This window comes from Athene noctua, chromosome 1 (assembly GCF_965140245.1).
Source record: "Athene noctua chromosome 1, bAthNoc1.hap1.1, whole genome shotgun sequence".
NCBI classification, from domain to species: domain Eukaryota; kingdom Metazoa; phylum Chordata; class Aves; order Strigiformes; family Strigidae; genus Athene; species Athene noctua.
In genome coordinates, this window is record NC_134037.1 from 128,346,004 (window position 1) to 128,356,066 (window position 10,063).

Below are 10,063 nucleotides of genomic sequence, written 5' to 3' on the forward strand. Positions count from 1 at the left end.
ATTTGTGGGTCTGTAACGTTTGCTGTAGTGGCTGAGGCGATGTGTTGTAGGCAAGTCAAGTCTATATCGTAGCACAGAAGTAAACGGCAGGGAAGGTAGAAAAAAGCTGAAGTTAAATAGACTCAAACCAGAAGTGATTTACAGAGTACTTTATTATTCAACGATAGTTGATAATATGAATAGCTACTAGAGAATGCTGTTTTGTGGATTGAGTGAGTGGGATTTAGCAAAAAATACTTTGTAGATGCTTGCAAGATGTGGGATTAGAGCACGTTGGTCGGTCGAGTAAGGTTCTTTGGGCGATAGTTTATTGGAGCTAGGACTTGAAGAGAAGATGGAAAAAAACCTCCAACCAAAACCCAGGAAAACAATAAACAAAACACAAAACCCTGCCTAGCCAAAATTGTCTTTAAGTAGACCACCATCAATGGTGTTTTGTTTGCATTGTCAGTTGATTCATCTGCCTGGATGTACTTAGCTGCTTGTATTTCAAGTATGTAATGTTTCTGCAACTATGTAACCCTTTGGGCTTCATTACAAACACTTAAAAATACAATTTCCTGAGCTGGGATACCTATTTTCCTTACTTCATGAGCAAGGTGGGGGATAGAGATCAAATCTGAAGGGACTGATTTGTTTTTTGTTAAAGACGACTGGTAAGGTTTGCTGTTGGTATTGGTAGAGCTCAGGGCCCGCAGGAGTTTCTGAAGGCATAATGAGAGCAAATTTAGTTATCTGGTTTGAGCATCTCACCTTGTCCTGCTTGCCTCTTCAGTGCTCCTGCTTAATTGTCTGACAGTTTGTCTGAACAAAGTAGTGAACAACTGGGAAAGTAGCAGCTATTGAGTTAGTTTCTCCGTCCCTTCTGCCAGCTTGTCCTCTGGGATGGTAACCCCTTGATCTGTGTCAACAACATGAATGTCTTAATTGCTCTTTGGGTCAGGGCAGGCATCTCTGGGTTAGATCTAACTTGAAATGTTTCTGTCTAGCTGGTCTTCTTTGCCTAAGAAGCAATCCGCTTGAAGCACCTAGGTGGAACAGTGGGCTTTAGGTGTGGGAACTAGTGTGCCTATGTAGCCTTGCACATATGGCCCTCTTAACCATCAAGTCCACTGGGACATCATAAGAACATTAAACGAGTAGCAAAATTAGGCTTAGGGTTTGATGTGTTTGTAGTTCCTTTTTATGTGTTAAGATCATGCCTCTGGTTACAGATCTGCCTCTAAGTGCACACTTTCCCTGCCCTCAGTTCCTTTGGCTTTTAATAGTATTAAATAGTAAAGTATTGATTTTAGAGTATTAAATAGCAAAGCATTACTTTAATAAAGTAATAAAATATTCAATAGTAAAGACTTGATTTTAAAATCATACAAACTTGAGTACTTCATCTGTATTTTCTTTGTCCTAAGACAAATTATTCATGTTAAATGGTAGAAGTGGTCCCTGAAGAATTCCAGCTAAGAAATCTCAAGGCTCCTTTTGTCTTAAGTGTTAATATGTATACTCAGATTTTTGTCCAATGCTATCTTGGTACCTTTTCCACTTATCTGAAGCAGTTATACTTCAGTACAATATTTTTACAAGAATAAATGTTACCTTAAACATGGTTTGACACAAGGTTCAGCTGGGAAAATGAGTAATGGTTCTTTCGTCATATCATGTAGCTGAACTATTTATTTGGTATGAGGTTAGGGAAAAAATCCAAAATGCATCACCCATGGAGGCTTACTATAAAATAATTTTCTTCCTTTTAAAGAACTTGTTGCTCGTTTTCCTTCTTTAATGCACCTCTTGGGATAAACTGCTAATTTAAAAAATATGTCAGTCCCACCATTTCCCACTAATATATTTTTTCTTTGTTTGGCTTGATTTGCTTTTTCCCTGAGCCACTTTGAATACTCCCAGGGCTATTCAACATGGAAGAAAACAAATGCACATAGGTATTTGAGTTGCCATATTTAGATTGCTGCTGTGTTTCAAGGCTAGTGGAAGATGACTCTGAACTTCTGTTGTACAGGGGTCTCACCCTACCTGCAACATTAGCTAAGGGTTATCTGCTTCATCTTGGATCTGGCTCCTTTCTGCTGGGCAGGTGCTCTTTTGAATTTAAGAAAGAAAATGTAACATGCTACTAAGGAAGTCAAAATCTTCTGATGGCAACTGGGGGAGTTCCTTGTGTAGGAAATGAGAGTTGATGACTATTCATGTATGGGAAACCAGAGTTATGGACTATTCAGTCCATACTGCTATTTCCATCTTCATGCTCAAATTTTGATAGTAATTTGGTTTCAGAGTTAGGAATGCTGCTTTCAGAACTCCACAAAAAGCTGAATGCATTGGCTGTCCATGCACAGCTTCCTAGGGGATGTTTTTCCTTAAACTCTGGTATAATGTCTTCTGTGCTGGAGTGGTGGGTGGCCTGATCTTATCCCTAGGACACTGCCTAGGCTTGAATGGCCCACAGAGATGAGGCTGGTAAACTTGGGCTGGAGAGGAGGAAGAGTATCACTTGCTATACACTCTGTAAGGATTTGGTATATTCAAGTGGCTTGCTCTTTTGTCCCCTTTTTCACCTTCAAAAGAATGAGTTAAAGCCACATATAAAGACCATCTCTGTTTTTATGTAGAAAATGTTCTTAGCTTGTTCTTGCATTGGGTAGAGGTTCTGTTTAATTGGCATTGTAGTGTTAAAATATTTTTAACTTCTGTAGTGATGAATAGAAGTTGAATAGTTAGAGGGGAGAAGATAATAGTCAAACTGTAAAACAAGACATTGTGGTAACACCTAACTTCGACACCTGCTATTTGTGTGTATTAGGGGCATATTTGTTTAAGGTACCTTCAGCAAAGAGCTGGGAGAGATGCAGCTCAAATTCCCTGAAATTTATGGGGGAAATCAGTAAAAACTGCTTTTTAACAGAGAAATGATCTAAACATTTTTTCAGTTTTTCAGATGGGTAGTGCAGAGAACCAGAAGGCCCAAAAGTAGGCTCTTAGAGTGTTTCACTTGTTCTTTTTCTAGTGTGATTAGGCAAATTGTGATGGTAGAGCTGATACTTAAGGCAGGGACTGCTTCCTGCTCCAATCTGCTGTCCCTGCACCCCTTAGCATTAAACCATTCTATGTTTTTATATACACAGAAAAAAACCCTACATATATAATGGTGCACTTCATACCTTGGGATTAGCAGGCCAAGTTTAAGACAAATTCTATTGTAATGCCTATTAGTCTGAAGAGAGTTGATCACCCCTTTGTGCTTAGATGACTTTCAGGCCAAGTCATCTCTTGATTCCTGTGGTAGGTGGATCCATTATACTGGATCTTTGTTCTTTGATGTTATTTTTTTTTTAATAAGGTAATTACTATGCTGCTTATAGCCCACATCAATTGTTTTAGCATTCATTTGGTGCTGTATGTGGTGGATGTGAAATATCATTCCAGTAGAGCTTTCCCTTTTGGTGCAGTATGAACTGTTGCCTGTTGGTTAAGGTTTCTGTAAACTACCCAAGGTTGTTTCAGAGGACTGGAGAGTATACCATGGTGAGGGTAGCAGCTGGATGAGTTTTTTCTTTTGTTTTTTAAAAGAAGTGATGCATTATTTAGTTGATGTGGTCAGCCACCTGCTGAAGTTGAGGAACTCACCTTGATCATGCAAACAGATAACTGCATGGGTAGCTTTTATTTTTATCCTTTTTTTTCTTGCACGTGTGTGTATTTTTACAGTCAGTACTGTGGCCAGTGATTAGTGTTGTTTGAGGCTTTCTGAGCAGCAGATGTGAACACAGAGCAGGTCCTTGTATCTCTTACTGATGGCTGAGAAAGGCTAGGATGCTGTAGTAAAATGTGGGGGCTTACAAGGCACTTATAAACCACTTGTGACTTAGGTATAGCAACTGCTTTTGAATTTCTATGCTTATATATACACAGTATTTCATTTTTATCCTCATTGAAGTAACTTAATATTTTACTCTTCTGAGATATGCATAGTTTGCAAGGGAAACTCCTACCTTTAGAGGGAAAGTGTTACAAGCATTTTTCCTGCAGTCTTTAACTTTGGGGAGGAGCTCGTTTAAGTTTGCAGTGTCTAAACTGGAGCACAGTTAGAAGCCTGATCCAGAAGACATGCGAATACTTAACCCCTTTACCCTAAAGCTAAGAGGGATCGGTTGCAGGGAGAAGTGAAGAGCTTATTTATCATCAGTAGGCATGTGTAGCAAATGTCTGGTATATTTCAGTCTCTTAGAGCCCATGATAGTAAGTATTGTAGGCATACTGATATTATTTTATAGCTATTAATCAGGAGGATTAACAGTCAGATTTATCTGCCTGTTTTGTTATACAGATCAAAACCTCAGTCATCAAGAAATAGCATTTTTAAAGATCTAGAGAGTGTTTGGCTTATATGTAGAGTTGAGGCAGCATGAGAAGTTTTTTGCCTTGCTCTGGGCAGATGTCAAGTGTAGCATCACCTGTTTTCTCCTGCTCTCCAGTTTGCCAAGGCATGGCTGGGGCTGTGATACTTCTGTGCCAGCACCTTGTACTGACCTTAAAGACAGGAGGGGTGTGTTCCCTCCTGAGTCCCTGGGAGATCTGGGGAAGGATGTATAAGCCCTCCCACATATAATAGCAGAAAACCTAACAAAGCTAGAATTGCACTCCACTCTCCTGCTCAACTAGGAGATCAGTGTATGAGTGGTGATGGGGAGAGGAGCCTGTGTACTGGGATGACGGCTGATGTCTCCAAAGTCCCAGATGTGTTAGTCTTGTCTCTTTTTTTTTTTTCTTATTTTAATAAAGGTAAGGAACTCACAGGTGTGTTGATGCTTAATTTTCTGATGATTGGAGGCTGCTACAGAAATGTGAATTAGTATTCAGTTACTAATCAAATCTTATTCTACACCAAGGCAAGTAAACTAATGTGCCAACAAATGTGAAGGTGGGTGAAAAAATTGATAGTGCAGCGTGAGTTTCCTGAGTTCATGCTTTCCATTTCTTTCTTCTGCTTCCACTGTGTCAGATGTTTAGAAGTGTCAGTGTGACCAAGGATCACGTACAGAGCTTACCTGAGACACAAGCCTGATGTTGAGGAGGAAGGCATAGTGATTTGGAGTATGAGGGTGTATAGCATCTGTTTGTAACCTTTGTCACAAGTGGAATGGATTATAAAATGACAAATGCCGATTCTCTGCCAATCGGCATATGCTCAATTCAGTATTGCACAAGGCACACCAATTAGATTTAATACAAATTGTTCCCTCAGAAAGATCACCTTGATTTATTTTTTTTTTCAGATGTCTAAAGTAGAAATGATCAGAGGCTCTCTGTTTATTCTTCAAAGACTAAGTGCTGTATTTCTAGCTCTTGGCAGACATTGTCCACAAGTACTTCATGTTCCATTGGGTGTATGCCAAATTTAATGTACTGTGTGTACTGAAAGCATCAAAACCAGACTTACTTTAATTTTAGTTTTTACAGCTACCATTATTGATTTTTCTTAGAGCTGTTCCATCCAATCTGCTATCATTTTAATTTCTTTTCCCTGCAGGAATCTGGGAAAGGATCTTGACAGTCTTTATTTGTGTGGCTAGGGACTGTTTATGTGAGTGAGAGCTGTAGATCAGACATCTCTGCAGTGGCCAAACTCTCCTTTTGTAGAAGCTAAATCAGCACACTGCATTATTTTTGAACTCCTGTCTTTAATACTGACTGATATGCTGTGACTAAGGATAGTGCTGTAAATGGAGTCCACCAACTGTCTTTCAAGAAACTTGAGTTTTATAAAAACCTGCGATGGGAAAGGATTGTTACAATCAACTGAACATACCAAAACCTGTGAATTTTCATTCTGTAGTGCTTGTATGCTGTATGACTAGAATTCTCCCCATAAGACCTTGGACTCTGAAGAGACAAAAAAGTGAAGAGATAGGGGGGAGAAACAGCACAAGTAGGAGTTAGAGTAGGTAGACAAAGAAAGGAAGGAAGTAACTGAGGGAAAGAATAGTATAGTGCAAAACAGGCAACCAGCATGGGCTGGAGCATTCATAATGCTATAGTCATTAGGTCTGCTGATCCCTGCCTGACAGCTGTGTCTGTTGGCCTCATATTTTGGCTGTTCATCTTTTATTTTCAACCCTCAGGTCCAAGTAGTTGTGCATAAGCATGGCTTCTGGCCAGGTGGCTCATAGCCCTCAGCATGGAGCAGGATTCCCTTCCATTGTGGTGGTGTGGAAGAGCATGGCACTTGGTGGAGCTTGTTTTTTCTCCCCCTCTACCTCTTTTATTCCTTCTGCTGAGCCTCATTTATTAAATGATAGTTTGTTTTGGTTTCTGCTTTGAAACTTTCTGCTAGTGTTGCTAGAATAAAGTTGCTCAGTTCTTCAAAGACATGCATCTTGAGTGGGGAAGAGAGGTGTCTCTTGATACAGAGACTTAATCCCAAGGATTTCTCCAATAGGATTTCCCTATTAGTAGTCATCATTGTAATTGAAGTATGTGGGAATTTGTAGCTAGTCTTTATTGTAGACTTAACCATGGTACTCAGTGGTTTTTGTAGGCCCAACTCTTAGCCAAAGGATTGAGCATGGTTTTAAGTCTAACTTCAGTTGCCCAGTCCTCAGCTGTAGTTAATAATTCACACTTTACTTTGCTTAAGGGTTGTGATCAGTCTTCTGAAGCATTACTTAAGCTTTGTCAATCTTCAGATACTTTTCCACAGTCTTCAGAGACCATATTTTCTGTCCTCCATGTGTCTTGTCATTCCGACTTAGCACACATGTTCTGGAGTCTCTATTGGGGCTTGTTCAATTTTTGCAGTTTACCTTTGCCAGGCAGTGCTAGAAGATGCTTTCCCAGCATGCGACCAAATGACTGATTTGGAAGAATTATTGGTAGAAGAGGTCTTGCAACTGGACCCTAAGATGTGTTAATGTTAATATACCCTCAGTTTTATTGTAGCAACTGGTTATGGAAACAACTAGCAGACAAACTGTGCCTCATTTTTGCCTCCCAAAAGTGTTTTGGTAACTTTTATCTTGGTGTTGTTCCTCATAAGAAAAATTGGTGCTACTTCATGCCGCAGAATGAAGTAGGCTAACAGTGCTGATTCTTCCTCTTGTCTCAAGTCCTAGGCCCCCAAGCATAACAAAAACTGTAATAGAAAAATTGTCCTATGGAGAAATGTACAGGAAGTGACTAAACCTGATGAAGACAATAAAAAGTTGTTGCAAGTGTGCTTTTGTAACTGAGACAGAATTTGAAATTTTTAGTTTATTGCTGTTACTGTGCTTGTTTTCAAGCTTAATTTTCAAACATCCTTCATATAAGCTTAGTATTAACTCAGTATGCATGCTAATAAGATTACTGCTGTACTAAGCTGTCTTTTGCTGATGAATGTAGTTTTTGTTACCTAAAGGAGCAAAGTAAGTTGAATAGAAGAGTGAGTATAAAGAAAACAAAATTAGCTCCAAAGTTAAGAATAGGAGTAGTTGTGTTCCCTTGTTTTTCAGGATTAAACACAGCTTTTAAGTACTGCTCAGGAGCAAACTATTTCCTGTAATGTCACTATTAATTCATCCATGCATTTTAAAAATACATAATTTTGCTCTTTCTGGAAGTGAACACAGAGTCTGCTACATGAAAGGTGGTCCTGGCTCTCTGTTCCTGTCCTGTGTTCAGATGCACACATGGAACCTGGTAAAACCGATTGAGAAACAGATTAGGGCATGAATCTGTGGACACCATGGTTGTGCAAAAACCTTATGTTGTTTAAATGCAGGGCAGCAGGCAAGACTGCTGCTTTTGCAGGGAGTGATATTTTACGCTGCCTTAAAATTTTTTAACCACAGAATACACTCCTGCTGCATGTTAGTGGTTACAACTAAGTGCAGGCATTCCCGCAGGTCTTGAGAATAGGTGATAAATAGTTCTGTGATGTAGTGCTAATGTCTTTGCATGGAAAGCTCCTGTCTCTGCACTAGTGGCCAGATTTTGTCAGTGAATAGAATAATTTATTTTGGAAGAGAACTCTGGAGATCATCTGGTCCGGCTCCCCCTACTCAAAGTAGTTTGAAGTAAAAGCCAACTATTTAATCTCTTTATTTTGCATGGTCTTGAATAGCATAAAGCCAGGGTGCCTGCTGACAATACTTGTCCGATGCTTACCTGCAACTGTCAATCTTCTGTAAATGTAAAACTTGGACTTATCCAGAATAATTGCAGAATGTGTTCTTAAATTTCAGTAAAACTTGAGTGTGCCGAAACCAACTGTCTGGTAACTGAATTCCTTGTATAATTTTGAACGATTGAGTACTTGAGCTCTGTACTAGGTATCCTGTCTGGACACAAGAGTATATGCTGTATTCAAAGACATGGTATTTGTGCCTTTCTCAGAATGCGTGTATTCCAGCAGATGCTGAGCCAACCTTGATAAACCTCTACGAAAGCATTCTTTGCAGTGGCTGTGAGCAACAGGTAGACTTCCTGCCTCTTCCTCTCCAAGCTGATAGTTCGCAATTGCTGATGCTAGCTGTTTGGTGCTGATGTGGATGGGGCTTAACCATATGGTCTTGCTCTGACTTTCTCTCGCAGTGTTGAAAAATGTTGTCCTGTCTGCACTAGCAGCTAACTGATCTGAACCCATTGTTGACAGCCACCATCATCAACAGGTCATTTCCCCTCTGCAAGTGTGGCTTTTGATTATGTATCGTAAATCCAAGTGGAAGTGCGGTTACAATCTCGTGGTTCTTGGACATGGTGAGTCTACATCTACACAGTTGCTTTAAGAGAACAAACTTTTCTGCTTGCACCTGAACTTCCCTAGATGAAAAATTTGAAGAAAAAAATTCAGTAATTACTATACAATTCCCTTAAATAGACCTTTTTATTTACCTCTTTAAGATTTTGATTGCGATTAGTTGCTACAAGTACAAGTGTAGAACAATACAAACTGTTAGTGTTGTCTTGCTGTTACTTTCTGTAGTGGTATTTGTTCCCTAAACACGTCTTTTTTTAATGTAAGTGGAGAGTGCTTTAAGTTGTTCATCGGACAGCATCTCTCTACAGCAGTCATCCCCTGCTTTTATAAAACTGCAGATGATTATATTAGAGATGCCTCCTAAGCTGTACCAAATTGTACTGTCTCATGCCCTAATGTTGGATTTCTACTGAAGGTTGTTTCCAGAGGCTCTGAGCTGATGTAATATTTACTGCCTGCTGAGAGTGATGCCTTCTCCCTCTCATCTCCCTAGCCTGTACACACACATAGCCCCCCCTGCCCCAGATCTGACTCGTGCACCCCTGCACCCTCCTCTGCTCCAGACCTGCTGACCAGAGTTTTTCCACAAGCTGACTTTTCTCACCAACTTGAGAGAAATTTAATTGCAGGAGTTTTCTAAGAGGTTCAGGGAGCTGTGTCTTAAGTTGTGTCATTAGACTGACTATAATACTCTTCTGATGTGGTAGGCTTAAAATTCTTGGATTGCTTTCCATAGCTTTGTCTGTGAATGTATCTGCGGCTTGTTCTTTTTTCCTTAGCCCTCTGGTTTGAGGACAGCAGCTGCTGCCTCCTCTGCCTCCTCTGGCTATTGCTTGAACCAAAGTAGTAACGTGGTGTTGTGAGAACATCAACTTTTCCTTGCTTGGACTGGTTTTCATACCAAATTAATGCTAGTGAAATTGAGAGCACAACCTCAAGTACAATGGGTGTGATTAATAGTGAGAAAGAAGACTCTTGGCATATAACTTGTAAAATAACTGTAAACATTTTCAGTCTCAGGATTGGAGCAAACAGGCATGAGATGCTAATCATAATAATGTTTTTCATGATCAAAGGTATCAGTACTTCAGTGGCTGCTATTTTTGTTTCAACTGCCAAAGTCCTAAAACTGGTTATGAGCAGTCAGTATTGGTGGTTAACAGCCTGAAACATTTTAAGTATAGAAAACACCACTGCATTATTTATTTCACATGAGTTTGCTGACTTGAATTAATTCTGCATATTTATTTTAGTTTCTGATCAGCTATGTATTCCAGTGTGCTTCATGATTTTCTGTCAAGTTTCTATCAT